Source organism: Tupaia chinensis, unplaced genomic scaffold (genome assembly GCF_000334495.1).
Source record: "Tupaia chinensis unplaced genomic scaffold, TupChi_1.0 Scaffold000311_2, whole genome shotgun sequence".
NCBI classification, from domain to species: Eukaryota; Metazoa; Chordata; class Mammalia; order Scandentia; family Tupaiidae; genus Tupaia; species Tupaia belangeri.
Window position 1 is genome coordinate 5,081,148 of NW_006159803.1, and position 9,627 is coordinate 5,090,774.

General features: G+C 38.2%; 1 pseudogene; it reads left to right on the forward strand.

Moving 5' to 3' along the window:
* Positions 1-4,436: 4,436 nt before the first annotated feature.
* On the forward strand, positions 4,437-5,237 carry LOC102474949 (39S ribosomal protein L42, mitochondrial pseudogene; annotated as a pseudogene).
* The last annotated feature ends 4,390 nt before the right edge of the window (positions 5,238-9,627 follow it).

A 9,627-nucleotide genomic window follows, 5' to 3' on the forward strand; every position in this document is an offset into this window, starting at 1 on the left:
GCTGTCTTTCCCTTCCACTTTGCGAGGATGCCCGCCAGATACCAGCAGCTTGATCTTGGACTTCCTTGCCTCTGCAACTGTAAGGAAATTTCTGTTCTTCCGAAGTTACTGAGTCTCGGGTATTCTCTTACATCTGTGCAAATGATCAAGACACAGGGACTGAGTGAACTGTGATGACCTTAAAGAGTTTTGCGCTGATTAAAGCCCTGAAATGATGGCATAAATGCGGTTTTCAGAGGTAACTCACTGTGCGGGATAGAGGACAAAGGCTGGTCAAGGGAACTCTCCTTAACTTTTATCCTGAAACTGCATTCCATTCTCCACTTTTCCCTTCTCATATTTTTCTCTACTTCAGTGGCTTTCAGTTTCATTTTTATGAGAGATAAAATTTTATTCCTTTACTCAAAATATTCAAAGCTGGGCACAGTGGCACACACCCATAATCCCAGCTACAAAGGAGGCCGAGGCAGAAAGATTATGAGTTCATGGCAATCCTGGGCAACATAGTGAGAGCTTGTTCCAAAAAACAAAGCCCCATCCAGTCGCTCCCTCTTTGTCCTGAAAATCAAAGGCCAGTGTCTTGGTTCACCTTCAAGGACCTGCTATAGTTTTACCCCAAATCCACCTTTCGAATATTTCCAACGTATTCTCTCCTACTTCTGCTCACAGTTGTCTTTTCAGGCTGACGGCAGCACCATCTCACCCAGCTTCTCCCCCGTCCCCCATTGGTTTTCCGTCTTTGTTCCTCTCATCAGTTTCCTTCGTCCTCCCATTCCCAGGTGTCCACAGTTTTTCTGCCCTTCATAGTTTGCTTCAAACACCATTTGCTTTACAAAATCCTGAATCCACTGTCCTTCACTGGACATTATGATTCAATTCAATGTTATTTAAGAAACTGCTAAGCTTAGTGGGGATGAGGAAGACTAAGAAAAAAAAAAAAAAGACACATGGTCCATATCCTCCAACTGTCACTGCCCAGTCAAGAGAGCAGCTACAGAAACAAACCCTAAAGCTAGGTGACAGCCAGCAGCAATGACGCCTCTCACCACTTCTTTCGTCCTTGACTTCCCCCATTTTCTGCTTTGTCTTTCACTCAAGGGTCAGAGTGGTGACTCTGACTGATGTGGTCCGTTTCTCTTCCACTGAAGCCCCTCCTGAACTTTGCCGTTGTATATGGACTAAAATCTAGACTCACTGCCCCGGCTCATGCAGGCCTTTGGAACCAGACTCTGCCCACCTTTTTGGCCTTTCCAGCTCCTTTATCTGCCTCTCGCACTTTGCTACAGCACACTGACCTTTCTGTTCTTTAGAGAGGCCACTTTCCTCTTCATCATGCTCATCCCTGGTGTCTCTGTCATTTAGCTGTCAGTTTAAACATCCTTCCTTGGTAAGCTGTTTCTCATCAGATGTAGCCCAAATCAGATACCCAGCTACTCTCGCAGCTCATCACTGGCTCTTCTCATGTGTAGCTGTTGACACCTGTCTCTTCCACTAACATAAGATCCATGGGGCAGAGGTCTTGCCGTGTTCACAGCTGCAGCTCCAATTCTTCAGTGGAACTCAGCTCGGCACAGAGCAAGCACCTGGTACACATTTGTTAATGAACAAGAAAATTTTATGGAAGAATTGAAAGTTTCTCCACTAGGGTAGAGTGGCCAAAAGAAATAGCACAAGTGAGGAGAGTGGTTAGACCACCTTCTGGACTTCACAGTGTGGTACTTAACTGACTTCACTGGAATTGCTTGCCTCACTGATTTTCCCCAAAGACCTTAACTTTCTGAAGGCAGGACCTTACCTACTATACCTGCAATGTCTCAGCCCATTGTGGGTTCTCAACAGTTATTTAAAGAAAGAATGAAGGGTCTTGAAGGAAGAGCAACAGAATGTACGACTGGGAAGACAATGTGAAGCCTCATTGTGAAGGGCTTTGAATTTTAAGCAAGGAATTTGTAATTTTTTTATTGTCAAATCGATGATACATGTTTATGGGTACAATGTGATTTTTATTTTGCAGTACATAAATAGTGAATTTGTAGTGACCAAATCAGGATAAATGGCATATCCACCATCTAAACTGTTTATCCTTACTTCATGTTGGGATCATTCAAAATCATCTGGTTCAGCTATTTTGAAATACTTAATGATGAATTATTAACTTACTAAATTAAATTATTAAATACTTAATAATGAATTATTAACTCTAGTTACCCTACTGTGCTCTAGTACACTAGAACTTGTTATTACCTGACTGTAATTTTATACACACCAACATTTCTTACTCTTCCCCTGCTTCCCTTCCCTGCTTCTAATAATCACTATTACACTCTTTATATGAGGTCAACTTTTATAGTTTCCACATGAGTGCGAACTTGTGATTTTTTTCTTTTTCTATGCTCAGCTTATTTCTTACATGAAATGTCCCTTAAGGTTGCCCATGTGGCTTCAGATAACATGATGTTGTTAGTAATGACTGTACAGTATTTCAATGTGTGCACATCCTTCTGCCAGCTGATGGGCGTCTAAGTTGATTGCGTATCGTGACTACTGTGAATAGTGCTGCAATAAACATTGGAGGGGAGATAGAGTTATGGCATATGATTTCCTCTTTTGCGGTGCATACTGAGTAGTGTGATGGTTGCATGATATTGCAGTTCTATCTTTTTTATTTTTTTTTTGAGGAAATGCTATACTGTTTTTCATATGGCCGTACTGATTTACATTCTCATTAACATTGTAAAAAAAAAAAAATCCCCTTTCTTCACATACTTTTAAACATTTGTTAGATTTTGCCTTTTTATTATTTATTTACCTTTTTGATAACAGCTGTTTTAAATGGAGTGCAATTGTACTCTTCATTTTTCATTTGCACTCTTCTGATGTTGAGCTTTTTTTTAAATGTGCGTTTGTCATATTTGGCTTTTACTGTGTTGAGGTGCTTGTTTTATATGAGAGGCCTTCAAAGAGTTCATGGAAAATGAGTATTATGAAAAAACTATGCATAAATTTCAAACTTTTTTTGACTGGAAGAAAATTTAAATCCATTTTCCATGGTTTCTTTGAAATCCCCTTATATTCTTAATTTGTTGAGAATTTTTATCATAATGGAATGTTATGCTTTATCAAATGTTTTTTTCTGCATTTATTGAGATAATATGGTTTTTGTTCTTCTGTTGATGTGGTGTAGTACATTTATTGTTTCATATATGTTGAATCCCTCTTGGTCACAACGTAGTATTTTGTTTATTTTTGGATCTATACTTATCAAGGGTATTAGTCTGCAGTTTTTTTTGTTGTGTATTTGGTTTTGATTATCAGGGCAATACCAACCTTGTAAAATGAATTTGGAAAAATTCTCTGTGCTTTTAAGTTTTTTCAATAGTTTGATAAGAATTGGTGTTCTTTAAAAGTTTTGAAGAATTCAACAATGAAGCCATGTGGTCCTGGCTTTTCTTTGCTGAGTTTTTTTTTTAAACTGATTTGATTTAGTTACTTATTATTAGTCCGTTCATGATTTCTATTTCTTTCTAGCTGAAACTTGGTAGTTTGTATGTGTCCAGGAATTACCCATTTTGTCTAGGATATCCATTTTGTTGGTGTGTAGTTGTTCATAATATTCTAATGACCTTTTGTATTTCTGTAGAATCAGTTAGGTCTCCTTTTTCATTCCTGATTTTATTTGGGCCTTCTTTCTTTTCCTTAGTTTAGTTAATGGCTTTTCATTTTTATCCTTTCAAGCCACCAAGTTTTTATTTTGTTGCTTTTGTATGCTTTTTATCTCAATTTTGGTTTGATCTTTCTATACATTTTTACTTTTAAATTTTAGATTAATTTGTTTTTATTCTTCTAGTTCATTGAGATGTATTGTTTATTTAAAACCTCTCTCTTCTTTCTCTGCAGGTGGATTTTGCTAAAAACTTACCTTTTTTTGTGGTGTTTTCACTATATTCCATAAGTTTTGGTATATTGTCTTTGATTTGTTTCAAGAAAATTTTCAATTTCCTTAATTTCTTTATTGTGCCATTGTTCAGGAGCATGTTGTTCTGTTTCTTTGTATTTGTGTAAGAAGTTCGTGTTTGCCCTCTGAAAAGTGAGAGGCTATTGAAAATTTTCTTGGGCTTTTTACTTTTTTTTTATTATCATGTATTTACTTCATTTCTTGTATTTAATTTTTAAATAATTATAGATTCCAAGGAGATTGCAAAGGAAGGTTTAAGGAAGTCTCTTGCACCCTTCACTCAGCCTCTCCCACTGTTAATGTCTTATTCAACTATAACATGAAATCAAAATCAAGAAATTGATATTGGGGACCCGTATTGACAAGATCGCAGTGGCGATCTGTCAAGGGTTGAAAAATAGTTTGTCTAAAAGCAGATTTTAAAAGCAATTTCTCTTTGGAACAACTTGTTTGTGCCACCTAAGAAGGCTCTTGATTCACCATGGCAGTAGCAGCAATAAAAAATGTGTGATATCAAAGACAACCATCTTGAAATGTTTCCTTCCAACCCAAAATGGAGCTTTATATTGTGTTTGTCATAAATCTACTATTCTTCTCTTCCAGATGACTATAATTGCAAAGTGGAGCTTGCTTTGACATGTGATGGCAGTATGATAGTATGCTACCACCCACCTGTGGATATTCCATATGAACACACAGAACCTATCCCTAGACCAGATCCTGTGCATAATAATGAAGAAACAAATGATCAAGTGCTGAAACACATGATCAAGTGCTGAAAACTGAACACCTTGAACAAGGACCCACGATAGAACAACTTAGCAAAATGTTCTTTACTACCAAGCACCATTGATATCCTCACGGACAGTATCACAGACGTTGTAAGAAACTGGACCCTCCAAAAGACAGATGGCATCGAGGTTCTCGGAGGAATCAGAAACATGCCTCATTTGTTATTTAAGAAAATCCCATGTGGTGTATTCACTAATAGATTATGTAAGAAAATAATAATTTCTTTTCATATATTAAAAAACTGATATTGGTACAATCCATAGAAGATATTCATACTTTAGTTTATGTGCAACAATCCGTACATTTATGTGAGACTCAGTGTAATTTTTCCACATGTAGCGTTGAGTCACTACCATTACAGTCAAGATAGTGTTATTGACTCAGCACAATATTCCTTTATGTCACCACTTTAGAGTCATGCCCCCCATACCTAAAGTTTGAAAACTAGTTACCTATCTTTCATCTGCTTAGCTTATTTCATAATTGTTTAATAAATAGAATCATGCAGTAAGTACCGTTTTGAAAATGGCTTTTTTTTTCTTCTTCCAATCAGCATAATTTCCTTGAAGTTCACCCAAAGCTGTGACATAACAAGAATCCATTTTTATTGTGGAGTAGTATTCATGATATAAATATAAATGGTTTGTTTAATCATTCAGCATTTAAAGGGTATTTAGGTAGCTGCCAGAGGTTAAGGAAATACATGCAGAATTTTGTATTCCACGAATTCTAGTGGTGGGGGAGGAAGAATTGGGCTGAAATGGGAGTTAATATAAAGAAAAGATAAAAGGTGATAAAATAGTTGACATAAAGAGTAGAGGGGCCAGCAGGTGCATTGTGGTTGGGATGTTGGACTCCCACATGGCCAACTATGGTTCGAGTCTAGAACCTGATGGATTGCTTTCTCACTTTCCCTGTTTATCTCTCTCTCTGGTGAGCACATATGCCCTATAACAAAATTTAAAAATAATAATTTTTAAAAAATGGAAAAGGAAATTTCAGTAGCCCAAGAAAGAGATGAAGATTGGAACAAAGGAAGATAAATGAAGATAGAGAAGAGGTAATGAATTAAAGATTTCAGAGGTGGAATTGGCAGAAAAGAGATGGTAATAGATTTGATATATTGGGTTGTTAGGAAATTCATGACCCATTTTTGTATAGAAAAATGCACCATGACTTTTCTGACAACCTAAAAGAAGGTAAGAGAGAAGCCAATAATCCCTTCAACTGTTCTGGCTTAAATAACTGAAGTTTAGTGGTAATATAAACTGTATTGTATTCAGAAGGAAGGGGAGGGAGAAAATGACTCTGATTTTGGACATCCAGAGTTCGAGATTCTTAGCAAGAGTTCTAAACAGAAGTATCTAGTGACTCAGGGCATTCTGGGCAGGTTATGGAATGGAGAAACTTCCAGAATACGAGTTATATTTGGATCTATGGGATGGATGAGTTGCTCAAGAAGTATCAGAAAGTTGAGCAAAGTGTTGAGAACACAATCTTGGGAACATTAACATTTAATTCTATCAGAAAATGAAGCACTGAAGTACAGTGATGGAAGAAGCTGTTGTACGGGCAGTCAGGTGGGGATGGTTTCTCCCCCTCTCTCTGTGTTTCTCTCTAGAGAGTACATACACCCTCCTGCAATTAACAAGAAATCTAGCTCCTTGTGACTTCTGTTCATTTGTTGAAGTTTTGCAGTTTGAAATACATAAAGCCTGTTTCTTTCACACTTATCCAAGTATTTGAATGGTTGCGATGTCTCCCCAAACTCTCTCCCAGGTTAAGGCACATTATTCTTGTGATTATCCCTCATATGATGGATTTCTAAGTCCCTCAACTTCCTTGTATGTCCGTGATAAGAACTTCCTGATCTGGTGGTAGTTTAGACACCCTCAGACTATGCCTCTATAGGAACACAGATATACTGATGTAGCAGCATTTGCATGTGTCTTGAGGCCCTGTTCTTATAATCACTCTTCCAAAGTTTTAAAGTTGACCCCTGTGAATTCCAGTGAATTCTAAAATTAGGAGCCAATCTGTCACTGACTTCTATGCCAACAGTGAGGTCCAGCCCTACCCAGCAAGACCAGTGACCCTGAGCCTGTTAAACCAGCTGCACCCTGTGGAGATGGTGCTTTATTCCCTTTTGGGAGTCCATCGGCAAGCTCTCTGGTATTCTTCCTCTGAGTTTCAACAGATGAAGATACTAAAGAAAGGGTCACTATATCCCTGAGGTAGAGAGCAGAAAGAAGCAGCCTTTTTAGTGCCACCATGCAGAAACGGCTTTTGTTTAAAGTGGTTTTGCTGAAACTCTTCATTGCCTTTCCCCCTTAGGACCAGTCTATTTGGGGAGTTCATTAGCTCAGATCTCAGGTTTCATTCAGAGGGGAGGAAATTGGCCTCCAGTGAGTAAGGCCAAGACCCTTGTAAGCTAACCCAGCAGGGCCTGTTTTTAAATTTGTTGACATGTAATGAACATACAATAAATTACATAGAACTTAAGGGTTCCATTTGACAGTTGTAGACACCTGTGTAACCACTGCCCAAAATAAGATGTAAAACATTCCCATTACTCCAGAAGTTCCCTTGTTCCCCTTTCTAATCTGTTCCACCATCCTCTTCACTCCTTTGTGACTTCTGATATTTTCTGTCACACATATTTTCTGTTCTTGGACTCACGTAGCATACACTGTTCTGTGTCTGTCTTTTGCTTAACACAATGTGTTTTAGATTCTATCTTACTGTGTGTATAAGTTGTTTATCCTTTTTTAGTGCTAAATAGTATTCTATCTGATGACTATACCATAATTTATCCATTCTTCTATCAATGGATGCTTGTGTTGTTTAAAGTTTTTTTTTGGCTATTATAAATAAAAGCCTTGAGACCAGCAATTGGTGTAATGGCTATGTTGCTGGACTCCCATGTAGTTGACCGCAGTTCAAGTCCTGGACCTGGTGACTTAAACTCATGCAGGTGCGTGTGCATGCATACCCAAGATCCCAAGACAAGAATGGAGGGGAAGGAATTGTAGTATGGTCATACCCCCTGGGGGCTGATTTCTTGTTTTCTGTCTCTGTCTCTGTCTTTCTGATGAGCACACGCACCCTATAGCAAAAACAAAACAAAAACCTCTCCAATAAATAAATAAATAAATAAATGCCTTAATCTCTGTGTACAAGTCTTCATATGGACATACATTTTTCACTCTTGCTAGGTTAAGTATTTAGAGTGAATGTTTATTTAAACTTCTTTGAAGTTGCCAACCAATTTTCCAAAGAGGCTATATCATTTTACACATGCACCCTGCAATGTAGGAAAGTTCCAGTTGCTCCACATCTTTTAATGATGTCAGTGTTTTAAATTTCAGCTATTCCAGAAGACATAGAAGTAGAGAGAGGAACTGTAGATACCCCACAAAGATGTATAACAAATGTAAATAAGAAATTATACATTAAAAATATATCTATGGAAAGTTTATGGCTGTTGCAGGGAGTATGTAGTGTTACTTCATTGTGGGTTTCCTTTGCATTTTCTTGTAACTAATATTAATTGTATATATAGTGCATACCTGATAAATCCATAATTAAGAAATCATATATATAAACTTAGGACCAGCAGATGCCATAACGGTTTCATTGCTGGACATAGTTGACTGTGGTTTGAATCCTGGACCCAGAAGCTTCAAATTCACACTGGGAGCACGGGCATGCATGCCCAAAAGCCCAAAAGGCGAATGGAGGAAAAGGGATTGCGGCAAGGCCATCCCCCTGGGAGATAATTTTTTGCTTTCTGTCTCTCTAGTGAGTGCATGTGCCCTATCACAAAAGTCTCAGGAAAAATAAAAAGAAACATATTAAATTGGTGTTATCAAAATTAAATGTGTCTCTCCATCAAATGAGAAAAGGAATAGATGGGCCATGGAAGGAGAAAAAAATAATAATTGTGTGTATTTATAAATATATATGATTTCTTAATTATGGATTTATCAGGTGTGTTGGTCCCTGGCTTCCACTGCCAGGAACTGAGCAGTGGGAGGCTCACGTTATAGTCCAAGAAGTTGACAGCCAATGGAGACACAGAATAAGCCCCAGGTAAGCTGCTAAGGGCATCTAACTTTTTATTCTTTTCTCTCTCTCTTTCTCTTCGGTTTTGCCATAGGGTGCATGTGCTTGACAGAGAGAGACAGAGAGAGGGAAAGTGAGAAATCACCCCCCATACTTCAGTCCTTTTCCTTCCATTCTCTTTGTGGGATTTGGGCACACATACACATGCCTGGTGTGATTTTTCAAGCCACCAGGTCTGGGAGGCAAACCATTGTCATTCATGTGGGAGTCTAGCACTTTTACTACTATGCCACCTATGACCCTAACATTTAACTTTTTTACCTTATGGCTCTTTTCATTATTCTCTTGTGCTTTTTTAACATTAATTTATTTTAAAGAATTATTTTTATGGCCAGAGGGTGCACATGCTTACCAGAAAGAAAACACCCCCAATGGGTCGCAGTCCCTGCCACTGTCCTTTTTCCTCCATTTCAGCATTCTGTCAGGATTTGAGGCACACACATGGACCCAGCATGTTTTTTTAAGACACCAGGGCTGGGATTTGAACCATGGTTGGCCCTGAAGGATCCAACTCCCTGTGCACAGGGCTTAAATGCTATGTAGGCTAGCCCTGCATCCCATTTTTTTTTTTGAGAGTTATTTTATTTAACTTTATCCATTTATTTCAGTTTGGCCAGAGAAGGAGAGAGGGAGAGATAATGAGAGAGCAAGTGAGAAAGCAAGTCGCCAGCTCTGGGACCTGAACCGCGGTGGGTATATGTGGGAATCCAGTGCACTTAGCCACCTGCATCCCAATTTTAATACACTCTTTTGTT